At 39.2% G+C, this 13,421-nt stretch overlaps 1 long non-coding RNA gene across 1 annotated transcript in view; it reads right to left on the bottom strand.

Annotated features, from left to right (window-relative positions):
* LOC122795721 overlaps positions 1–12,513 on the bottom strand; it is a 306,947-nt gene extending 294,434 nt beyond the window's left edge. The window contains exon 1 of the long non-coding RNA XR_006363851.1: positions 12,423–12,513. This is a non-coding gene — a long non-coding RNA (uncharacterized LOC122795721). The remainder of the gene's footprint in view (positions 1–12,422) is intronic.
* Between the last annotated feature and the right edge of the window lie 908 nt (positions 12,514–13,421).

Here is a 13,421-nt window from a genome sequence, read left to right as displayed (position 1 = left end):
CAGGGAGGACATCAGACTCCACACAGAAGATACTCCAGCTGAGAATCAAACCAGAGAACCACTTGCTGTGAGGAGACAATGCTAATCACTGCACCACCGCGGCCAGGAGATCATCCAGATAAATATTTGAATTCCCTGATGTCTGCAAAAGGCAGTGACAGGAGCAAGGCATTTTGTGAATATCCTTCAGAAGTTGAAAGACCAAAGGCTAAAGCAGAAAACTAAGAATTCTATGAAAGTACAAAGAACCTTACAAATTTCCTGCATACTGGATAAATAGGAACATGAAGGTAAGTATCCCTTAAATACAATGTCACCAACAATGCTGTGGAAAGATCATTGAACTGCATGGTAAACATTCTGAAACTTGGAATTTCACCACAAAGCTTTCTTGTAGGAGTGTAGTCTTCTTAACCCACCCCCACCCCCTTTTTTTTTCTCTCTGTGAATTTTTGAACCTGATTACTGAATTGTGAAGTCAGACTTGGGTATATTCAACTAGAGTTGTAAGCTATTGTCCTACTACTCTCTCCAGTCCTATGACATGTAATCCTATTATAGTGAGCATGCCTTTAGACTGTCTTTGATTGTGCTGAATGTTCCTGCTTTTACACTCGTCATTTTTTTTTTTGATTTTCTTGTAAATAACTGAGAGCTACAAAAAGTCAATAATGCTAGACATTAGTCTCATTCTACTTTATTGTTGAGAAATGCATGTTGTGGCACAACCTGTTGATCCATTTGTCCATAGGTTCATAGGAGATTACTAGGCTAAAGGCTTAAAAGCCCTTACAAGCCTAGCCAAAATAACCCAATTTTACTAAATATATGGCCCCTAGGGGCTAGAGGATGGCATGGGTTTGTGCCTATGCCTCGACTATGTTACATACTGCCCCTGTCCATAAGGGACATAGGCACTATCCCAGATGTGAAATTGTGATTCCCCATGCATTGATGCAAATTGCATTTGAAGAGGGCCAGGGAAGGGGTCTGCTTAACATGAATAGAAAACCTGTTCAGAAGAAAGGCCAATCTCTTGGGGCACACAAATTTGTCTCTGCAGCATGATTTGTTTGAGTCGCTAACTAAGTTTAGATCCCTAGATCAGGTGACCCTTGTGCTCTTTGACTTACAGATGTGTAGCAGCTCCAACAGCGCTGAGTTTGTGAGTGCTTTGTAGGTCAGGCATAGGTCAACCCTTAATAATTGGTAGGAGACAGTAAAGGGATAGAGCTTTTAGTATATCTCCATAGGACATATTTACATCCTGTATTTTCTTTGTGAGGAACCTCTGAGGTTGCTCCAGCTGCTGTAAGTGCTTAGTCAAGTACATGGCAAATGTAGCATTGTACTCGATTATTGGTCTAATGAAGGCTGAGTACAGCGGAACTATAATTTCCTTGGATCTGAATATATACCTTTACTTATAAGTTACTGACAATGTACCTTCCCTAAAAAATCTTCTACAACCCTATTATAATGTTCATAGTCCTCAATCATCTAACAAAGACTTAATCCAAGTAACCAAAGTATCTAATACAGCAGGCAACTCTCTTTACTCTAACTTTGTTGCTAAAGATTGGAATACCCTTCCATATAGTATTAGATCCATAAGCAATCTTAATCATTTCAAAATATCTCTCAAAACACACTTATTTGAATCCTGGCTTTGCACATGTAACACTCCAGGTTAATTATTAACTTAGCACTACTTATACAATTTGGCTATATGTACTAACTCTGTTAACATATCCCTTCTAACAACACTACTTCTCTATAAGTAGTTACATTCCTAGCTGCAACTCTCACCAAGGAAGCATTACTATGTACTACTTTGCCTAAGTGATTCTCCCTACTTAATTTCCTAACTAATGTTATGTTCTTCCACATATATAAGTTCAGCCATATATTTGTCTATATTCAAGTGTTTAAAGTCTTGTTCTATTTAATACTATGTATATATTTTTGTTTTTACATTTTTATCCTGTAAATGTGTTAACACTCATTTTTTGTCTATAATTTCTATTACTTGATGGTATGATTTTGTATGTAAGCTTAGGCTGGTGTTTTTATCCCCAGGCCTCCTGTGAAAATGGGCACTGCCCCAGTCAAACCACCCTGGTAAACAAATGTAAAATAAATAAGTTGTGCCAAATAGAAGGACCTCCTCACCACTGTGGACACATGGCGGTCAAAGTTCAGGCTACTGTCTATCTGTGTACCTAGATCTTTTACCTCTGAATCTACTCTTAGGGGTGTGCTATTAATGTTGTAATTTGCAGGGGTGTTTGACTACCAAAAGGATGTACTAAGGCATTTTTTTCATTTGATTTTAGGCCATGGTTCTGGTGCCTATTGCTTGTCTGATCTAGACCCTCCTGAAGGATATCTACAACACTGGGAGTTTCAATGACTGTCCCCAACTTACAGTCATTGGCAAACTTTTTCATCTAGAGGCCTTCCACATTAGCCTAGACTTCAAAGAAATATATTCCAAATGGGAGTGTTCCCAGCACTAAGCCCTGTGGCACACCACTACTTATTGACTTCTTGTTGGATCAGGATTCACCCGCTTTAATGACATGTCCTGATAGTGAGCTAACTGGCTATCCATCTGGTGACTTAGGGATTTATGCCTAGTTTTGTGAGTTTATTTATAATACCTGAGTGGAAAATTGTGTCAAATGTCTTGGCCAGGATGTGGTAGGTGGCATATACTTTTTTTACCCTCATCCATGGCCTTGGGGACTTTATCAGAGAAATCCACCAGATTCAGTGGGCACGACCTGCCGTTGACAAAGCTACATTGTGTCAGGCCCAGTGTGTGTGTGTGTGTGTGTGTGTGTGTGTGTGTGTGTGTGTGTGTGTGTGTGGAGGTTTCCTGTGTCATTATTTATCAGATCCATGCTTATTCTTTCCATGGCCTTACATATAAGACTAGTCAGACTTAAGGGTCTGAAATTTCACAGGTCAGTACATGTATCCCTTTATGCAGAGGGATGACTATTGCTGTCCTAAACTCTATCAGGACAAAGCTAGTTTGAAGGTTGTGGTTAAAAAGAGATCCTAATGAGTCTAAGTCCCGATTTAAGCTGTTTAAGAGGCAACCTGGTATATCACCAAGACCCATTGAAACTGTGTTTTTAACTTTAGAAAGTGCAGTGGCATCCTGTTCTTTGATGATAACTGGTGGTGGAGTGGTGGATGGTATTTCCTGGGGTGAACTGGGGGTTATGAGGACGTGAAAATTGAGATGAATTTGCTGACCAGCAGATTTGCTCTATCTTCTGGTTGAGTATAGCCAAGGGTGGCCCATGCTATTGGACTGCAGGACTGCAGCCCCCCCAGCTGTAAAAAAAGAAAGAAAGTAAAATAAAAATAAAGAAAGAAAATAAAAAAAATTATTGCAAGTAGCGTACCTTCGCACATGCGAGCTAGCAGCATTTCCGATATCCAAACTGCTGCTTAACCAGTCCAGAGCATGCGCAGACTGTCTCAGCAGCAGTCCAGATTAAGAAGCATTCAAGTGCAGAGATCCCAGAAGTCTATGCAGTTGTAACTGCATAGACTGTCACTGGAAAGGGATCGGACTTCAACGTTGGCAGGCTCATCAGGGAAGGACATCTCACGGGCTTTCTAGTGCAAGGAAGGACTTAGTGCTCCAACGAATGAAGGTAGGATTGGATTTAGTGCTGCAGGGCTTTCTGCAAGGAAGGACTTAGTGCTGCAACAAACGGACCAGTCCCAGGTAGGGTGTGTGCGTGTGAAATGCCCCAGGTGCTACATGGTGGTGGGTAGAGAATAAGGCTTGAACCCTGTACCTTGGGCCTAGGTGGCAAGATCCTGAATTCCTTACCTACCACCATCTGAAAAAATGTTGCAGATTTTTCCCTCATACTTGTTCTGTTCCTCATAAAATCTGTGGTTTCTGTATTTTTGTTTCCTTGCAAAGCCAGTAATGCATTGGTGCAGTGGTAGCATTGTTGCCTGACAGGTACATGTTCTCTGGTTTGATTCTTAGCTGGGGTGCCTTACCTTCTGTGTGGAGTCTGTATGCCCTCCCTGTTTTTGTTTCCTCTAGTGTCCTCCCATCTTACAAAGACATGTGTCTGTCTAGAGTGTTTCTCCCTGGGCCTCTGCTAAAAATTAGCTTTTGTTCCAAGTCAGACTTTCCTGGTTAACAAATGTTAAAAATGACACACATTTGAATATCAGACTTCATATTTTTCAGAAAGTGCATGGTAACACAAAAGCTTTTATTCTAACAATTTTCTAAGTGTATAAGATGGATACTTGAAATTTGTCCCTATTTTTGGGACTGTATTCCCCCATTATTGGCTTCATCCAGGTTTTGTGCTAAGAGGTTGAGAGCTATGGTGAGAACTGAATATGAATAACAACCAAAACCTATTAATAGTACACAAACCATGTCATCCCCCAGGCAAACACTTACTATCTTTTAACCTTGCCCGTCTATGGAACTCACTTCCTCCATCCATTCGTACTATCACTAACAAATACATGTTCAAAAAATCACTTCATACATATCTAAAATCCCAATGGGATTGTTCTTGCTCCCTCCCCTCATAGATCTGTAACATTCCATCTCCCCTCACACTCATCCTATTAAAGCTTATGTTTCCTCACTATAGTTATTTAACAAAGACCCTCTGAGTTTCTTCTTCAATAACTCCCCTGATTGCATATCTCAATACTGTTTTATTTCTGAATGTTTCTCAAATTTATGCCTAATGTATTAATGTTTTATCTCTACTCTGTATAATTGTCTTGTAGTTATAGCATCTACTTAATTCTGTCTATATCACAGCTTTTCTCCCCATCTTTGAATGTTTTCTCAAATTCAAGCCTAAATGTATTAATTTTTATCTCTACTCTATATAATTATCTTGTAGTTATTATATGTACCTAATTTTGTCTATATTGGAGCTTTTCTCCCCAGGACTCCATTTTTGGCCCAATGGACTATCCTGGTAAACCAACTGCAAATAAATAAATAAATAAATAAATAACTGAATTCTCTGAATGTTTGGGGCTGTATTCACCCATTACTGGCTTTGTTCAGGTGTTTTGTGCTAAGATGTTGACAGCTGTGCTATGGTGAGAACTGAATTCACTAAATGGTAGCCATTTAAGTTTCCATCTTCCTCTTTCACAAAACAGCTGATTTGGCATAGTGGTATGTTGCTCTGACTGTTTTGCACAGGGTCCTGGGTTTAAGGCTTGAAATATATGGTGGTAACACAGCATTTTATTCTAGCAACTTTCCAACATTATACAAGCAATGTTTAAAATGTGTCCCTGGTTTTTGGGCTTTTGCCCCCCCCCCCACAATAAATTTTGGCTTTTTCCAGATTTCTTTCTGCTGCAAAGTTCAGAGATACAAATGAGTGAGTAGATTTTACAAGGGGCTGAGAGCTGCAGGGGAGCAAAAGTTTAGTACTGCTTATGCTGAGTCTGCTTGCATTGTTAATAGCACAACAGGTAGTATACTTGCTTTTGATGCAGAAGGCTGTGGGTTCTACTCCCACAGTAGATAGATGCATTGCTGATACTGTACTGTGTTGCAAAAGGGGTGGATGCTGCACTCCTTTTTGGTGAAGATATCTAGTAACTATGAACCTGTTATCAGTTTGCCATCCATACCCTATTGCAATATTGCTAGCTTATCATTTTTTTTAGTGTAAGATAGGCAATTTATTCTTCAAGGGTAACAGGCACTTTATTTGTAGATGAAACAATGAAATACAAAGTTGTTTGCTAGCAGCAACCTCTTCATTAGTTACAGATCTCTTTAATGTGGAATTATTTAGATGACTGTTACTTCTTCAGAGATTGTGCATATGTACTGATACTGGTGGACTGTAGAAGTTTGAGTAGACTTTTATGATGGAAATGTTCTGAAGTGGGCAGTTTTGTCATTACTGGTGCATGCATTTTGTTTCATTGTTTACTGGAAATTTTTCAAAACAATAAATTTAAAACACCCTCTAAAACTGTACTGTATTGTTCAAGGAATATAATTTAATACAATCAGGAAGGTGTATGAAAGAGCATGTGTATGTTTCGTGTGCAAGGGGCCTGTGATTTGAAAACAGCCCAAACCTAAAGTTAATCTGCCACTGGCAAAATGTATTTTCTTTGAGTGTGGGTTTCAATGCTGATTTCAGTGATTCTGAGTTTTCAAGGGCAGAGAAGTTTTAATGCTAAGTCTGTTCTCATTGTGAGACTGCATTGCTTTGTTTAGCAGATATGATATCTATTAGTGTTTGTGCTGTAAAATGCAAAATAAAACTTTTAAATGAAGTCCAAATCATCGCAGAAGTAAAGCAGTATGCACGTTAGTGTTTATGGTAAATGGGGTGAAATAGCCAATTAATGGTTCATTGGAATGGCTGTAGGGGGGGAAGCTCCATTCGACCATGATTTTGTGAGGGGGGAAGGGCAGCACACTCAAAGACAGCCCCGGCTGAACTATGCCTCTCAACTGTCCAGATTTTTGCAGAATGAATAGATTTTTGCTTCTTATTTTTTGTTTGTTCCTCATAAAATGTATGATTTTCTGTCAAATCATTTAGGAATGAAGTCACTAAATAATGACAGACACTGAATTTCAGACTTCATAACCTTCAGAAAAATGCATGCTAAAGCAAGACCTGTTATTCGATCAACTGTCTCAGTTTATACAAGAGCAATTTTTAGTACTGTTTATATGTTCCCCCCATATATTTGGCCTTGTCCAGATTTCCTGCATTAACAGGTTGAGAGGTACATGCAAATAAATTGCTTTATAGAACTAGGCATATCCAAACCTCTCAATTGTCCTCGATTTTGGCTCAAAATGTTGCTCTTCCCCTAATAATCCCTCCACAAAATGGCAATTTTGGAAGAAAACATGGAGGGTTTACAATTAATAAATAACTGTAATAATCAGTTATAGTTTATTTCAGAAATGCATGTAGATTATTTTATTTTGTCAGCTGCTCAAGTTAGCAGTACTAATATTAAAATGTGTCCCTTCTTTGACAGCTTCCCAGCTGTATTGTGTGGCTATTTTATATTTTTGAATCACATTTTTGGTCCATTTTTCATAAAATTGTGGGTTTTTTGGCAAATTAGTGGCAAATCATTAAAGACTGAGGTTAGAAAATAATGACAGACATTTCAGTTTCAGATTTCATACCCTTCAGAAAATTCATACTAATGCAATACCTACTATTCTATTATCTTTCTAAGTTTATAAGAGCAATATTTAAAAATTGTCCTTATTTTTGGGCCTTTGTCCCACTTCTCGGTATGGCTTTGTCCAGATTTCTTGCTCTGAGGTTGAGAGGTATGAAAAATGTGTCAGGGCCATCGCAGTCAGCCAGAGACATTTCAAATTGTGACATACTTGTTGCACCCCACTCCCCCATGTAGTGACTCTGGATGTGTCCAAGCAAGGCAAGAAGTTATGCAGTGTAAATGTGCAGACTATCCCCATCCAAGGTAGACACAAGTACTACAATGGCTTTTCATCTGTCCTTGATTTTGCAGAATGTTCTGGTTTCTGTCATATTTTTATACTGTTGATGTATGCTTATTATTATTCAGAAAGTGCCTGTTGCTCTGTGTAAATAGCAGTGCTTTAATAACCATCTGGTAAGCTTGTCTGAGATTGTAAGATGCAAGTAAGTTTTAATAAGCATACTGTTAAAGAATTGCCAACATTGAAAGCCTTTCTGTTGTTGCCATGCAGAGAATACTTACATAACTAGATAACATATAAGCCTTGGGTATTGAAATGCATATGACAGTATTTGTAATAAAGGACAGGATTACATTATTTTAAGAGCTCATTACAGGCTTTACCTGCAAACTAAACAGAATGCCAATCTATCATGTGTGGTCCATATCATGTGTAGTAATCCTTTAAGCAATGTATGTTGAGCTTGTTTCCTGTTTACTTTTCATTTTTTACTTTGATCATGTTTTCCCCATGAAACAAGTAGATAGTTGTTGCTAGGCAGCAGGTCTTTTTTGGATAAGAAACATTTTTACAAGTGGGGGTATCACAGAGACTGCTACTTTCAGCATGTTACTTGGTACTTTAATAAAGCTGAATATAAATTATAATTAGAACTGGAGTACAAGGAGAAGTGGTTTGAGTTGAGTGCTGCTTGTTTTTCTTATACTTGATTTTGACTAGCATTCCAGTAATGTATTTAAAAAGTAATTTATTTTTTCATGCCTCACAACCTTTTTGTTTCCATCTAGATATTAAGTAAACTGTCATGCAGCCAATGGACTGAAATATGTTTTTTCTTCTACACTTCATTTTGTCTTGATTGTACTCTCATAATGATGGTTTGGCACCCAGGCCAGTGTATTTAATTAAAGTTACAATTTTTGTAGTTGTGAGTGTAGCTCCTCCCCTTTCTAGTTGGCCACACCCATTCCAGTTGACCCCCAACCATTCAGCTGTCTCCTGCAGCAACCCTTTGATTTGAAGTCACCAGCCACCACTGAGTATAGCTGATGCCATCTACAACTAATTCCACACATTTCTGGGTGGTGTCCTTAAGACTGTGGACATAAATGAAAAATGCCTTACAGTTATCCTTTGTTTTGGAGGCTATTTTACCTGAAAGTCTGTTTTCAGAGACTTGACTAGTTCCCTGATTCACTTGCTTGGACTAATGAGCAACGTTTTGCTCTGTTGTGCATACTCACTCTTACTTCTCAAAAAGATTTTCTTTCTTTTGTTGTACAATCTGTTAACACCAGGGGTGCACTAGGGTGGCTCATTGTTGTGGTTTGACCTGGGTTTATTTCAGTCTGGTACTCCCATTTTTATGTAGTTGTTTATATGGTCTTACAGGGGGGTTGCGTACACCTCTGCACACGTTTCTGTGTTTTCTGGATTTGGGGGAGCTTGGAAACTAGCTATGCCATCCCTTAATGGGGGTAATTTACCTTAGAGAAGTTCTTAATGTTTTTGGGGGTGGGCGGGGGGGGGCAATTTTGTTGTCTGATATTTGAGGACATCACACTGGGGAGACAGCTGCAGCACTCTCCAAGATTGGTGAGTACCAGATCTACAATATTTGTTTCCCTAGAGGGAGTGCAGTCTAATTGTTCCAGGGCCTTTGAATTCAAACAACATATACTGCATATAACTACAAAACACCAGCCAGGATTTATGGACTTGCATGTTAGTGGTCAAGTATGCCTCCCAATTAATGGAGGGGTAGTTAAAATCACCAATGAGTATGGTATTCGGCTGGATGGCGAGTGATTCTAGTAACTTCAGGTATGATGTTTGGATTTCCTGGTTCATGGTTGCGGACCTGTAGCTAGTAAGACTATGGTAATGGACGTTTCCCATGCCTAGTTGGACATGGAGTAGCTCAAGCATGTCATATTGTATGACCAGCCTTGAAGTGCGCTTATCCTTTATGTAGATAGAATACACCTCCCCCTTTTGCTCTTTCATGTAAAGTGGTTGGTTAGAATGTATAAAAGGCATTTTAGTCATGCAAACTATGTTTCAGTAACTGCATAGATATCAGCATTCTCCGGGGTAATGAGAGCCTCTGAGGAGTGCAGTTTCTTGTTGAGGCTGCTAGCATTGAGCAGTAACACCTTTAGCTTATCCTGAGTAGCTTTTGTTATGTTGGAAGGTATATCTGTTTGGCAATGCCTAAAAAAGGCATTATGGGGGTAGATAATGTTTTGGCCAGTATCCGAAAGCTTAGAGGTGACAGGTGAAGACTACCCCTAGCAAAGCAGCATGGCCTTTCAACTATGTCCTCCCAGACTGACAAGTTTTGGACCCCTTCGGAATGACACCACTAATTAAGCTAATTGTTAAGGTTGATCATTTTCTGCTGGTAATGTGGCATCATCCTTGGAGATGGTAGAATGCTGCTCAATGCTAGGCTCATACCAGCTTGTGACACACATTCTGAGAGCTCAAGCAGTTTCTCTTCATATAGTCCAAGGAGGTAGGTTTCAGGTCATTCATGCTCACATGGACTATAACTAAGTCATACTGGTATTTGGAGTAAGTGACCTGAGTGCTTGCATGATCTGGTGGATCCTGGCCCCTGACAGGCAGCTTTGTCCTTATCCAGCCTAGTAAGAGGGACATCAATGTGCCTCACAATGGAGTCTCCTATGACTAGAATATTGGATTGTAGAGTGTTTTGCCTTATGGGCTTGGTAGTTGAGACAAAATGAGACGTGGATTTGTATTGTGATGGGAATTGTCTTGTTTGAGTGCATGCAGAGTTTCTGCGAACTGTGCCTGAGAGGCCTTTGACATTTGGTAAATTATATCTGAGCACCTTCGTGTATGTGGGTTTATGTGTATAGTCCTTTGTGAGTGCAGTGAGTGATGTGTGTGAGTCTCTGACAACCTGTTTGTTGCTATATGTGAGAGTCTAGCCTCCTGTGTTAATGTGTAACTGCATCTCTCACATAATGTTTTGGTCTGTTCGAGAATTAAGTGGTCATCAGTTTGCTACATTGCCTCAGGATGCCCATATCCATCAAACTAGATCCAGAGATAGCAGGCAAATGCCCATCCATGGTTGCAGGTCCTAATGTGTACTTGCAAGGGATATAGGCAGAGGGTGTTTATAACTGTATGAGGGAAGGGTGCTTATTTGGTGTAATCTGCAGCTAACCTAACCAGCAATGCTGCCCAGCACTTAAACCAGATGGTCTCTGAGCAGTGATAGTCCTGGGTGCACATAGGCACCGGAAGCTGTTAAAGACTGGGGGGGGGGGGCACAGAAGGTGGCAGGAGCACTTAGTGAACTAAAAAGGGTAATTATTTTATAACTATTTGCTACCACAACATAGGTTCACTTGGAGGACATTTTAAGCTTAGCCAATTACAAACACTAGGTCAGATTTTAGACAAACGTAGAATATATGGACATACTAGCTGGAGAATAGAATACAACCTTTGACCCAATTTTAGGTAGATTGAATGCTAGACTCAAACAAGATGAAGTTAACACAGAAACCATGAGGGACTACTTTAGATCACACAATCTGTCATAACCATATAGAAAACTGCATTCCACAGAGAGGAAATAGCCTTATTTCTTGGCATCTCATAAAATGTCCAGAACAGGCTATTTTCTTATCACTAACAAACTAACCTATGAAATTGAGAAATCCTGGTAGACCATATAACTATATCTGACCATGCAATTATAGAGCTAATCATAAAACTGAAAAAGAAATAAGAAAAAATAGGATTCCCAAGCATGTTGGATGGCAAACAAATGAATCCCTAAGGGATGATGAACAAGTTAAAAAATAGATTAATGAATGCCTAGATTGGGTTCACATTATCCTAATGGAGCAAACCATTAAACTAGATATAAGTCGGGCAGCCTAAAAGCAGTAAAAAGATGAAGGGTAATTAATATAGCATCTTATCGTAACAAGATGCAAAATAATGCAATCAAGAAGTTAGAAATCAAGGTGAAAATCTTTGAAAAACTACAGAAAAATAATGATAGAAATAAAATGGGTCAAATGAAATTAGCACAAGATCTACCATTTCACATATAACTGTTTCTTCAGAATAGTGGCAGATAAAATCAAGATTACTTGCCAATATTCTGAAAGTAAATAAACCTAAAAACTTACATTCGGGATAGAGGAAGAAGCAGTTAACTATGCTAACCTTAATTCTCTCTTAGAAAAGTGTAAAGAGGAATAAAAGATGTCTGAAATAATGAAAAATGACTACTGTGTACTATCTAAACAGTTTTAAAGGTGAGATACCACCCGCAGAAGCTAAATAGAAAGGATACCATGACATACCTCTTTAAGAAGTCCAAGAAGTGATTCACCTGTTGAACTTAGGAAAAACTCTAGGTCCAGATGAATGCAAAACAATATTTTATAAAATACCCAAAGATAAAACAGGACAAAATCTTAGCAATGCTCTTCACTATATTCCTGAATACAGTATTAGTAGCCTATAGCTGAACATGTCAACTATATTTGTTTCAAAGCCAGGAAGAAACCCCAGATTAATTTACAACTATGGATCAACATCTAGAATTAACTGAGATATCACGTTACTAACTGCAACACTAGCCAACAGATTCAAACAACATATACTGCATATAACTACAAAACACCAGCCAGGATTTATGGAAAGAGCACTGATAAAAGAATACAGGCACAAGATGACAACATGCCCCAGGAAACATTATCAGTCTGCTATAATCACAAGAAATACAAGAAAGAAGCAGTATCCAAAGCATCTCTACTTTTCCAACAATTACATAAATATAATTCCTAACCCATACACACACACACACACACACACACACACACACACACACACACACACACACACACACACACACACACACACACATCTGCTTACTCACTCTGAAAATAACAGTCCAGACTCCATCCTCTAAGTAGCAGCAGCTTTCACCCAGGCAGCAGGCAGCTTCCGAAAATAAATTCACAGCTAAATATAACTGTCCGTTCCGGCGTGCAAAAACCAACCGGAAACCCTTCACAGCTAAATATAACAGTCCTTTCCAGCCGGAAACCCGGAAATACATGCCGCAAGCTCATTTCCGACAGGCTGGATGAGCTGACGTCATCGTGCATGTGATGACATCAGATAAAGCACAGAAAATGAGAATTTTTCAAAAATAAAGACGTAATATGGGACAGTTGGGAGGTATGAATGATCTGCAAAAGTGGCAGGGCTCCCCTCCCCCCTCACTCTATGGTTCCAGCACCCATGTGGGTGCTATAATAAGGTAAACTATACTTAAACAGTTCTAACTAAATGTATAAATGCTGCTCACCGCCCCATGAGTAACACAGGACTGAGGTAAAGTTCTGAAGGCTTTCTATAGGGAAATTTCAACTTCTAGTGAGTAACCACCACTGCGTGAAGAGAAGCTTCGTACAAACGTGGGGCTTCCATATGATCAGAAAAAGCAAGTTTTACACTAACTATGCCCTAAGCCCAATCTGGTAAGCATACCATGGGCTTTCCCCCAGTGATTCCCAGCTCAGATAGGTGAAACTGTCTTCTGCCACAAGACTGCAGACTTTGACCCTCTTAATGTAAAACGAATGGTTTGTAGCCAACGTGTTAAGGGACCACAAACAGAAGCCTAATACTAACTAAGAAACACTAGATGCAATGTATTTGAGTGCAGAGCAGCAGCTCTAACAGCAGTTTGAAAATGCAACTTTAAACTTTAAAGACGTGCAAAAAAAAACAATAAATAGCACAGTAAACTTTCACAGTATAATGAAACTAAGCAATGTAAGTGCAAAATGATAATTTATTTCATTTGTCTAGCCAAGGATGGCTTCAGATGTTAGCAAAATCTTCAAGTCTCTGGCACTGTTGCCAAGCG

This window comes from Protopterus annectens, chromosome 2.part2, assembly GCF_019279795.1.
Source record: "Protopterus annectens isolate FY-2018-M chromosome 2.part2, PAN1.0, whole genome shotgun sequence".
NCBI lineage: Eukaryota > Metazoa > Chordata > Ceratodontiformes > Protopteridae > Protopterus > Protopterus annectens.
The sequence above is the reverse complement of the archived record's forward strand: the minus strand, read 5'-3'. Positions and strand labels throughout refer to the sequence as shown.